The 11,742-nt window shown below is 49.2% G+C and overlaps 2 long non-coding RNA genes across 2 annotated transcripts; one reads left to right on the top strand and one right to left on the bottom strand.

Moving 5' to 3' along the window:
• Window positions 1-1,626: 1,626 nt before the first annotated feature.
• LOC105473852 (uncharacterized) lies at window positions 1,627-11,489 on the bottom strand. Its single transcript, XR_011610172.1, has 4 exons — window positions 11,295-11,489; window positions 9,920-10,017; window positions 3,296-3,357; window positions 1,627-1,754 (listed from the first exon to the last, which is right to left on the bottom strand). It is a non-coding gene; the product is annotated as an uncharacterized lncRNA (long non-coding RNA).
• Window positions 6,696-8,419, top strand: LOC105473851 (uncharacterized). The gene is made up of 2 exons (XR_982529.3): window positions 6,696-6,772; window positions 7,003-8,419. It is a non-coding gene; the product is annotated as an uncharacterized lncRNA (long non-coding RNA).
• Window positions 11,490-11,742: the final 253 nt, after the last annotated feature.

Genomic DNA, 11,742 nt, shown 5'->3' with positions numbered 1-11,742 from the left:
CAAAGCCATCCCAGGCCGCATGTGGCCCGCCGGCCACGGGTTGGATAAACTTGACTTACAGATAAGCCTTACAGTGTCTCTATTCTTTTTAAATCACCCACAGATACTGCAAGGAATCCTGTAGACTTCTGTTTCTAAGAATCAGGGGCTTTTCCCTTTTCCTTACCTTTCACAAGATGGCCCAGGAGCCAGCTGGTTTTTACCCAGAGGACTTGCTGATGCACCTCTACAGCTTCAGAGATGGTGAGCAGCAAGACGGAGGCAGCGCCTTTTGCATATGCATATGGTAATAGGTCTAATCAGCCAAACAACCTGGTGAGGTCAGCCCTCCTGCCGCTTTTCAGGGAAGGAGCCTGAGCATGGGTGCCTGGCTCTGCTGGAGCTGACCGCACTCCTCGCTGGCACACTTCTCCCCTGAAAATGAAAATGATCTCTGCAGGGAACTGGAAACAAGAAGTGTTCTGTTTTGGTTTGATTTTCCGTGCTAAGGCTATTTGAAAGGTAAGCTCTTTTGGTATTTAAAGTCTTTGATGCTGGGCGTGATGGCTCACGCCTGTACTCCCTGCACTTTGGGTGGCCCAGGCGGGTGGATCACCTGAGGTCAGGAGTTGGAGATGAGCCTGGCCAATGTGGCAAAACCCCATCTCTACTAAAATACAACAATTAGTTGGGCGTGGTGGTGCTAGCCTGTAGTCCCAGCTACTCAGGAAGCAGAGGCAGGAGCACTGCTTGAATCCGGGAGGCGGAGGTTGCAGTGAGCTGAGGTCGTACCACTGCACTCCAGCCTGGGTGACAACGTGAGACTCCATCTCAAAAAAAAAAAAAAAAAAAAAAGCCTTTGGTGGGGGGGGCTATAAAAGCAGGAATAATTGTAAAAGTGGGCAGGACCTTGCAGGCAAAAGAAGCAGGATGTGTGAAGAGCACGGAAACATGGCATCTGAGGGGGCCCAGAACAGGAGGGCAGCCTCAGCCATTCCGTGTGGCTGGAACACAAGGTGCCCGGGACAGTGCCAGGAGAGCAGGCTGACAGGGACCTTCTCAGCATTGCAAAATAACAGCCACATGTGTTTCATTTAGCATCCATCCCAGGCATGATTTCAGCTCATCTCTAGCGTTCCTAGGAATGAGGCATCATCATTCTCCTTTTACAGATTAAAAACTGAAGCTCAGGGGAGACTGCAGTCTTGTTTGAGATCTGGTAATGGCCAAGAGGGAAAATTAATACATGAATGTTTGGTACTTTTAAAATACACCCATGAATTCTTTAACACTCTTCCCTTCCAGAGGTGAAGGTCAATCCCACTCCTCTTGAACGTGAGTTGGACTTCATGACTCTCTTCTGCTGAACAGAATGCAGCAGAAGTGATGATGTGTGACTTCCAAGGCTGCGTCATAAGAGGCATGACTGATTGTTTCCTGCTCTCTCTTGGATCCTTTATTCTGGGGGAAGCCAGCTGCCATATCGTGAAGATACATAAGCAGCCCTATGGAGAGACCCATGTGCCAAGGAGCTGAGGCCTCCAGCAAACAGCCAGCAAGGAACTGAGGTGCCTGCCAACTGCCTTGAGTGAGCGCGGGAGTGGATCATCCGCCCCATTCACGCCTTCAGATGACTGTAGTTCCAGCCAGCGTCTCCAGGGCAGCCTCTAGCCATAGCCTTCCAGCCAAGCTGCTCTGGGATTCCCAATGCACAGAAACAATGAGGAAAAAATGTTTATTGTTTTAAGCTGCTCAATTTAGTGGTAATTGGTACACTGCAATAAAAAAAAATGAATACATGATTTACAAATCCAGGCAATACAAATGCATATAAAATAAGAAGTGTGTGTAGTCCCCTCCCGCTTTGTCTTCACCAAATCCCCCACAGAAATAATCAACTAGTGTTTCCACATTCGCCCTTCCAGCCCATTATGCCTCCAGTAAAGGGCTGAAGAGCTAAAGAAGCTCATAAACCCCTTACTGGAAGGGCTTTGTGGAAGTTTGCAGAAGCCATTGAGTATCTTAGAGGCTAACACCGTCAGACTTGCCTTGTGGAAAGAACAGCCTGGCAGCCTGGAGAGGAGAGGTTGCAGTGGATAGGACGAGAGGCAGAATCCGTGATGCAGGCGGGAAATGACACGGTGAGCATGAAGATGCAAAGTTACAGAACAGAAAGGCAGAGTCTAGAAATATTTAGTGATAGGACCAACAGGACCTCCCCTCTTGCTGCAGCCTGCGGGTGTCCACCACTAGGGCTGGGTGTGTCAAACTGTGTAGGAGTCGTTTGCTCAGTTAGAGTGTGAATGCATCTGACTTTGGTGAACCATCAATGCGAATTCAATTTCACCATCCCATGTTCCATGTGCAGCAGCCTGGAGAGGTCAAAGGCGAATGCTGTGTTCTACAGCAGTCTCCATGCAGGACAAGTCCTGACCCTGGACCAAGGCTTGGGTGCCGTGCATTAATCAGCATTTCCTGGCTGTGTTTCTGTGCTACAAAGAGCCCGGCAGGCATTTTAGATTTTCTCAAAATTCCTGTATGAAAGGCACCCTCATGATCCTCATCTTACAAATTAGAATGAGGGTCAGCAGACTGCCACCCTGGGCCAAATCCTGCTGCCGCTTGATTTTGTGAATGAAGTTTTTTGGGAACCCATATGCTCATTTGTTTACGTATTGACTACGGCTGCTTTTGCTCTGCTGTGGGTGAGCTGAATAGTGGCCATTGAGACCTTATGGCCAAAAATATTTACTCCCCGGCCTCTGATCTAGCACAGATGAGGGAGGCTGAGCAACTGCCCCCTGCAGCCAGACTCGAGCTGGGTGGGTTCTGACTTCAGAGGCCAGCACTTGCGTTGAACTGGGCCCGGCAGAGTGGCCACCAGTTTGAGGTTGGTGTCGTCTGCTTTCCTTCAGAGCAACTCTGAGCAGCTCAGAGAAGCTGCAACTTGAGGCCTCGAAGGAGGGAACGCAACTTTGCCGAAAGGAGCCCGGCAGGAGGGCCCTGGAAGTCTAATTACAGACTCCAGTTTGCCTGTGTGCTTCTTTGTCTAGAAGAGGGGTGGGCTGGGTGCCTCCAGCTCTGGGAGCCTCACAGAGCGCTAACCCAGCCCCAGAGAGTGGGGGCGGGAGAGGAAAGAGGAGGGGTTGGGAGAGACAGAGGGAGACAGAGAGGAGAGAGGGGGAGGGAAAGAGAGGAGAGAAAGGAAGAGACTGTCTCTAGAGGAGAGAAAGAGGAAGAGAGACTGTCTCTAGAGAGAAAAAGGAGAGAGAGGGAGAGAGAGGAAAGAGGAGAGAGAGGGAGAAGGCCTCAGTACCTGCACTGCTGGGTTTGGCTTGGAGGAGACTTGTCATCAGTCGTCCCGGCTGGCCTGTAAAACTGCAGAGAATCAATTTCCTGTGTTATCGGTGGTTCCATTTAGGTACTCTTCCCCTAGGCATTTTCCAATTACAGGTCTAAAATCTCATTCTCTCTAAGCATGTTGTTTTTTTTTTTTTAAATCCTGCCTTTGTTGAGGTTCAAACTGGCTGGCCCCAACCCAGAGACGGACCAAAGAGCATAGCAGAACCGGGAGCTCTAGACACTGCCTGAGGAGGGCGTGGCCACGCCCCTCCTGCCCACATCGGAGCTGTAAAAGTGATGCTGGCTGGAGCCGAAGGTGTGCTTCCTGAGCCACAATGGAGCCCACAGCAGACACCAGCATAGGGGACACTGCCAGCAAGGGCAGTTTGTCCAGGTGCCCCAGATCCAGCCTCTGAGCCCCACCCTGCCTCTCTGTCCTCAGATGGCTTGGTCTATCTTACAGACCAGGAGGCAGCCAGGCATTGGCCTGAATATTAGAAAATAAAATTGCCAGTCTGGGTCCTGCTGAGGTGAGAGTCATTTAACCCAGGCTCCTGCCCTGCCCAAGCAGACAGTGCGGGCCTGAGAAAGTCCGTCTTGCAACTTGTCATTCCACCTTTAAACTCTCACTCCTCCGAGCCTCAGGGGTTCTGGTCTCCAGGAGTTCCCATTCCAACATGCATCACCCTGGGGTAGGAGAGGCGATCATCTGAAGATTGATATGTGCAGTTTGAGCGCAGCCATGCCCTTCCCAGGCAGTGTCTAAAGCTCTCTGCTCTGCTCTGCTCTGCTCTTTGAAGTGATGCATTAGGATGTCAGCAGGGATAGTAGAAATGCAGTTTAGGGGAGTGGGGGAGACAGCTGAACTCAGTTTATCTGAAACCTATGATGCTCCCACTGTGTGTGTGAGATCCAGCGGCAGGTGAGAGGGTTGCAAAGGTGAGCAGGACACGGGTTCTGTCCCAGGGAGCTCACATTCCAGTAAGAGCTACTCACGAGAATGAAGAAGTGTGGATGCACATGGTGTGGTCAACAAAATGGTAGCCCACCAAAGACGTCCATGTCCTAATCCTCACAGCCTGTGACTTTGTTACCTTAGATGACAAAGCAGCTGTGCAGATGTGACAAGTCAAGGACCCTGAGATGGAGAGCTGAGCCCGGATTATCCAGGTGGGCCCAATGCACTCATAGGGTCTTTATGAGTGGGAGGCAAAGGAGTGAGTCACAGAAGGAGACGCGGTGACAGATGCAGGCATCAGAGTGATTCCATGTGAGAAGGACTGGACCAGCCATTGCTGGCTGTGCAGATGGAGGAAGGGGCCATGAGCCAAGGAATGACGGTGGCCTCCAAAAGCTGAAAAAGGCAAGGAAATGGATTCCCCCTAGAACAATCCAGGAGGAACACTGCCCAGTTGATGCCTTGATTTTAGCCCAGCAACACCCATTTTGGACTCTAGCCTCCAGAACTATAAAATAATAAATGTGCATGTTTTAAGCCTCTAAACTTGTGGTGGTTTGTGACAGCAGTGACAGGGAACTAATGGTATGTGCAGGAATGCCCATGTGCCCAGTGGGAGGGGTGACTTTGGGAGCACAGAAGAGCCCAGGTGTCAGGGGAGCTGCCTGGAGAAGATGCCTGGGCTGAGCACTGAAGGGTGAGTATCTCCTGGGCAAGCCCAGAGGAAGGGCATGCCAAGGAGGCAAAAGAAAGGAGTAGAGACAGCATGGTCTGTAGCGCCAGGAGGTGTGTGGAGACCCCTAAACATCTTGGGTCCATAGAGCAGGAGGTGGGGGTGGGAGAAGGAGGATGAGGCGGGGGAGGTATGCAGGGCCCTGCCCAGTGCCTTTCAGACAGCACAAGGGAAGGGGCACTGTGGTCACGTTAACCTGGGTTGCATTTTCCTTTCAACAGCATGCCTTACAGAAATAAATCTTTTAATTACATCTTCTAATAACAACTGGCTTGGCTAGGCACAGTGGCTCAAGCGTGTAATTCCAGCGCTTTAAGAAGGCTGAGGTAGGTGGATCACTTAAGCCCAGAAGTTTGAGGCCAACTTGGGCAATATAGTGAGACCCCATCTCTACAAAACAAACAAACAAACAAACAAAAACAATGAGTTAGCCAGGCATATTGGTGCCTGCCTGTAATCCCAGCTAGTTGGGAAGCTGAGGTGGGAGGATCGTTTGAGCCTAGGAGTTCGAGGCTGCAGTGAACCATGATAACGCCACTGCACACCAACCTGGGTGACAGAGTGAGATTTTGTCTCAAAAAACAAAAACCAAAAAGCAACTGGCTTGACTATTTTCAGTGGCCGCTAATCAGGTAATCCCATCAATTCATTAAGAAAATAACTACTGGCTATCTAGTCATCATGCGAACTGTACATGTCAAACCGTTGTTTTGAGATTTTAAGATCAGTAGCTAAGTTGATTACATCAAGCTGCTATGTTATCTTGCAAACTCCCTTGCCCCAATTTCCTACACCACACCAGAGACATTCAAAGTTCTGAGAAAGCCTGGAACTTGGGTGAGTTCCTCAGAAGAGCTGCCTGTGAATTTAGGAAGAATGGGATTCTCAGCCCCAGAAATGCAGAACAGTACCACCTGCCATGGAGGCAACAGAGGCTTTGGGTTAAGATGCACCTGAATTTGAGCCCAGCTCTGCCACATTTGCCTGGGTAACTTTGGACAAGTTGCTTAACCTCTGTGAATTCAGTTTCCCTATCTGTAAAATGGGGATGGTCACGTCAAACTCATGGAGTTGCCAATACTAAATAAAATAATACTTGTAAATGCAAGGTGTCTCCTGAGGCGTAAGCACTAACTGATATACTCAGCAAGGTGTCATTGATGGAAAAATGAGCCCCCTTCTCAATGCTGGTGTGGCCCAGCCCATTGCAGACATAAGTGTGGACGCGGCTGCTACAGAGGCCCTGAGAGCTCCTGGGAGACCACCGGTGGAACGGCCAGGCCACTTCCAAATAGAACTATGGACGCGCGCCACGTCTGCATTTATGCGCTGGGGTCTGTTGAGCAGGCAGGCCAGAGCTGAGGAGTTAGGAGGAAACACATTCCCAAACAAACACAGATTCCCGTGGAAAGAAGTGGAAGAAGGTCAGGGGACTGTAGCGGACTTGGCTGCTGTTCCTCTTGGGCCGTGTCTGGCAGGTCTTCCCTGCACAGTGGGCTCCCTTTGACCTGCTCCTGGGGACCTCGGCAGCCCCGCTTTGTTGTGCTTACGTGTGACCTTCCCTGACCCCAGTGTCATTTGAGATGTCACCATGGAGACTGCCAGGCCTCCCTGGAGCTGACCTTTTCCGGGCTTGTTTCTAGGCTGCTCACATCGCCCAACACAACCCCTCGGGTAGGTCTACGGGATCTGGCTAGCAGGTATATTCGATTTCATGGGTGACTATTTTTGAGTGAGGCTGTCTACACAATGTTGAAAAGGTAAAAATGGCATTCACACGGTTATTTATTGTCAGCTACACCTGACTGCTAGTTTGAGTCCACGTAAGGGAGGCCAATTACAAATTACTGAAAGCAAAGGAGCAGCAGGCCTGCTCCTTCTGTCACTGCCTGTCAGCAATTCCATAAAGTGGGCTCACTCTGGGTTGTTGTTTTTTTTTTAAGCCAGTCTTCAAAATAATCACCTATGGGATATTTGTTTGGATTCACAGATTTCATCACCCTGCACTGGTGGGCAGGGCCCCAGCACTCGATATGTGTGTTATCTCACTGGAACGATGAGACACATAATGAATTTTGAGCAATGTAGATTAGAGAGTTAAGCTGGTTATCACCAAGGTCCAGAACCCAGGACTCAGAAAGTGAAGGGTTGGAGTGAGACTTGGAACATTCTCCAAAGGAAATCCGTGGGGTCTCCATGCCTGTTTTCATTGGATGTAGCGAAGCCAAATGGGGGCGATCAGCTCACCGACGATTTGGAAGCCAGCACACTCCAAGGGAGGCAAATATTTCATTTGATGGAAATGACAGGCCCAGTTCTGGCTCAGGAACACTGAGACCTTGAGACCAACCTCGCTAAAATGAGAGAAGAAGTAGGAGTTTCTCTAATTGCCTCCGAGGGCTGTGGCGGTGCTCAAGACTCCTGTGTGCTTGTGCGCTGCCAGGAAGAGAGGAAGCAGTGGAAGGGCTGCAGGAGGAGGCGCCACATGAGGCTGAGCTGAAATGGAATTTCATGTCGTGAAGCGAGACGATGCATCGTTTCCCGCCAGCGTCCGGAGATAAAACCTCTGCTCCAACTGCTGCGTTTGGGATCACTTTGAACTGCTGGATGAAATTCCCAAGTGGAAATTCCCCTCCTCTCATATTCCTTCCTGTTCAATGACCATTTTTACTTTCCGTTTACATCTGCACAGCTCTATGCTTTAGGCAAAACAATGGCTAACTTAGTTGATCTCTCAGATTAATATTCTATTTCTTTTTCCCGTTCACTACAACACTTCACATTTGTATCTTTGTTTAATGATTCTTTAAAGAGTCTGGGCTGTGTGTGGGAGCAGCACAGTGGCTAAAACACTCCTGCCCTTGAGAAGCTCACAGTTGAGTACAGAGACAGACATACAGCAAACAAGGCATTATGACGTGCACAGCATAAGGGTAAAGAGTGAATAACTCTACTGGGAAGTGGAGAATCTTGGAAGACTTCCTGGAGGAGGTGGAATCTCAAGTCCATGTGAAATGTCCAAGTACAGTTGCCCAAGAAGGGGTTGTTCATGGTGATGTGAAGTTTAGGAATGTGCTCTGACTAGAGTGTTCAGGTGGGTGTCGCCAGCACCTACAGGCTGGTAAATCATAGGTGTTGGGGAGATATAAGCTAGGGAAAGGAAGGAAACTTCAAGCAGGGCCATGGGGATTTATGGATCTAGACCTGTGGCCACTTCTCCAAATGCATCCTCTTTACATGGGAGGCACCTGACACTCTCCCTCTCCGAGGCTTCCCCCACCCCAGCTATTATGGTGTATCTTTCCTGGCCTGGTTCCCTCCTCATTCTCTGATTACTTCATCTCTGTGGTTTTCTTTCTTTCCCTTTCCCCCTGCTGGTCCATTTATCAATAAATCATGCAACGATCCATTGGGTGCTCATGTGCTAGCGACTTGGGTTGGGGCAGGAATGAAGGTCAAGGTGGTGGGATGATAGGGAGAACCAGTGAAGGACAAAAACTATAAGACCTGACCCACGAACCAAGGAGCTTGCCATCTATTTGGATAAATGAGACGAGCACTGCAGACAAGAAAGTACACAGCAGAAAGCAATATGTAAAAAATGTTGATATGGTTTGGCTTTTTGCCCCCACCCAAATCTCATCTTGAATTGTAATCCCAACAATTCCCACATGGTAAGGGAGGACCAGGTGGAGGTAATTGAATCGTGGGGGCCGTCTTCCCCATGCTATTCTCGTTGTGGTGAGTGAGTTCTCACGAGATCTGATGGTTTATAAGCTGCTCTTCCCACTTCACTCGGTACTCCTCCTTCCTGCCACCTTGTGAAGAAGATGGCTTGCCTTCCCTTTGCTGTCCACCATGATTGTAAGTTTCCTGAGGTCTCCCCAGTCATGCTGAACTGTGACTCAATTAAGTCTCTTTCCTTTATAAAGTACTCAGTCCCAGGCAGTTCTTTATAGCAGTGTGAAAACAGGCTAATACAAATGCCAAGATAGGACTAAATGTGGAATGCAACTGGATTTCAGAAGAAGGGGAGGTCATTGCTGGTTGCAAGGAGTCAGGGAAGATTTATTTCAGGAGGAGACTTTGATCTTTGGGGATCCTGAGGATCCTATCCTCTGTCACGCCGTGCATGGGCCTCTGTTATTACATTTGTCATTCGGGGGACTGCCATCAGTTTGTCAGCCTCCTCCCCTAGACTGTAAGCTCCATGAGGTCAAAACCACATCCTTATAGACTTCTTCCAGGCATATCCTGGCACGTGGTAGACACACAGAAAATGCATGCTGGGGTGAATCAATCCCACTAGCCTTTCCCCCATAACTCAGTTTTTAGCACTCTCTATTATTGTCTTCCTTACACTCTCTCTCAGGAAATACACCTGTTCCTGGCAACAGCTCTCATTTTAGGGTGTGTGATGTTCAATCCACACCCCTGTAGCACATCTTAGACCTAGCATGTGTAGAGATGCCAGGATAATATCGAACTCTGAACTCCTCAAACCAGCCACATGATCTCCCACCAACAGAGATCTGTGTTGGTGTGGCCTCTTCCCCCTCCTAAGATGCAGCCTTAGAAAAGGACTGTGTGCAGGTAGTTTATTTTGGGAAGTCAACCAGGGATGCCAGTGAGGTGCTAGTGAGGGTCAACAGGGAAGGAGGAAAAGCCAGTACCATCAATGCCACACACACACTATAATGTGGTATCAAGCTCCCCATCCCATCACCAGGATATCATGAGAAGAGAATAAAATATCTCTGCATCATCTGCCCAAGAGACAGAAGACAGAATCATTTATCTAGCAGCTCCAGTCTCCCAGTGGTTGAGGGTTGGTCCATGAGATGTCAGCCCTCATCAACTTCAGAGGTGCCCAGCCATGAATTCCAATTCAGCTTCTGCAGGCATACCTGTGAGAGGTTAGGGATGGGAGGTGCTCTCTTGAGATGAGCCACCATCAGCACAACGCTGATCAAGGTCAATATTCATCTCCTCACCATGGCTAGGGCTGGAATCAGAGGCAAGGACAAAAGGACGATGGGGAGGCACCCAAGTGATTCCATGCAGACCCTGTCCCTCCTTGCCCTGTGTCCACCCACAGCACCTCCATCCTGCCAGACATCCAGGTCGCCCACTGAGCTGTCTGCAGTTCTTCTTGGCCACCCGTCTCTTGCAACTTCCAATTCAGTTTCCTCCTTTCAACTCTTCCCTTGCATGTCTCTTGAATGCCCCCATCTATCACCACCATACTGTGAGTATCTCCCAACTCTTTCCATCCTCCTGGCTTGCAAGTCTTCCAGTGGACTTGGCCACCTCACTTATTCCCTTCCAGTCCACCCTCGCAGCTCCCCCAAAACCTTGCTTTGTGCACGTCAATCCAAGACTAGAAAGCTGGCTGCCTGCTCCCAGTAAAGTTGAAATAATATTTCAGAGGCCTTTTGGAGGAGTTTGGAGTGTCCACCAAGGAAGTATAACCATTTATAGATCATTCATTTATCCATTCCATTGTTCAATCATGTGTGTGAGGACCTGCTCTGTCCCCAGCCTGTTCCAAGCACAGAGAGAGGCGAGTGAGCCTCACAGAGCAGGACTGCCATGTGATGGAAGCTGCTGTTCCAGTAAGACCCAGGCCACAAAATGACATGACAGGTACCGAATTTTGATTTTTTTTTTTTTTTCAGATGGAATCTCCCTCTGTCGCCCAGGCTAGAGTGCAGTGGCACTATCTCAGCTCACTGCAGCTTCAGCCTCCTGGGTTCAAGAGATTCTCCTGTCTCAGTCTCCCAAGTAGCTGGAATTACAGGTGCCCACTACCACACCCAGCTAATTTTTGTATTTTCAGTAGAGATGGGCTTTCATCATGTTGGCCAGGCTGATCTCAAACTCCTGATCTCAGGTGATCCGCCTGCCTCTGCCTCCCAAATGTTGGGATTACAGGTGTGAGTCACCACGCCTGGCCTGATCATTGTTTTTAAACTGGTAAAAATAAATAATAGAAACAAAAACTCACTAACAACAGAGTAAGGTGACAGAAAGTAACTGGGTTATGGGAAGAGTGGGCTTCAGCAGGTGGCGAGGAAGGTGTTTGTGAAAACATGTGACAGGTAGGGCCTCACTAGGAAGATATGAAACAGATGGCACACCCAAATTAGAATAATCAGGCTGCTCTTATTATTTTTTAACTCATATTGGTAAGGGAGGTTTAGAGAAATGTGTAGCCTCATTCCACATCTGCCTAAATGTCCCCATCCCATACCCACGAGTCCTTCTTCCTATTGTCCTTACCTCAGCGAGACCTGGTTGGGTTGAGCTTTGAATCAGTACTCTACTCTACAACCCTATAATCAGCATGTGAACTAGAACCTCACTCATGTCTGCCCCGAGGCCACAGGAGAGGATTCCTTGAGAGCAGGCTCTGTACACAGGCTCTTAATTGAATATTCATGGCACTAATTCCTTGTATTCCTTCTGCAAGCTCCCTGGGTGGTAAGCAGCAGCTAGATGACACCATAATCTTGATCATCACTATCGTTGCCATAGCAACTAAGTGCCACAGCCACTTGATCTCCCAGCGCCTTGCCTTCCACCTGCGCTTCATCCCATGCTACCACTGATGGTAATATGAAGATAATATGATCATCATGATGCCAGCACGTGCCCTCCTCTAATCATGTCCCCAGTAAGCAGGTTGCCCCGGAGGTCGTCGAATACATGAGCAACCCAATTCCAGAAT

Source organism: Macaca nemestrina, chromosome 11 (genome assembly GCF_043159975.1).
Source record: "Macaca nemestrina isolate mMacNem1 chromosome 11, mMacNem.hap1, whole genome shotgun sequence".
Taxonomy (NCBI): Eukaryota; Metazoa; Chordata; class Mammalia; order Primates; family Cercopithecidae; genus Macaca; species Macaca nemestrina.
Note: the sequence above shows the minus strand (reverse complement) of the source record. Positions and strands in the feature narration are given on the sequence as shown.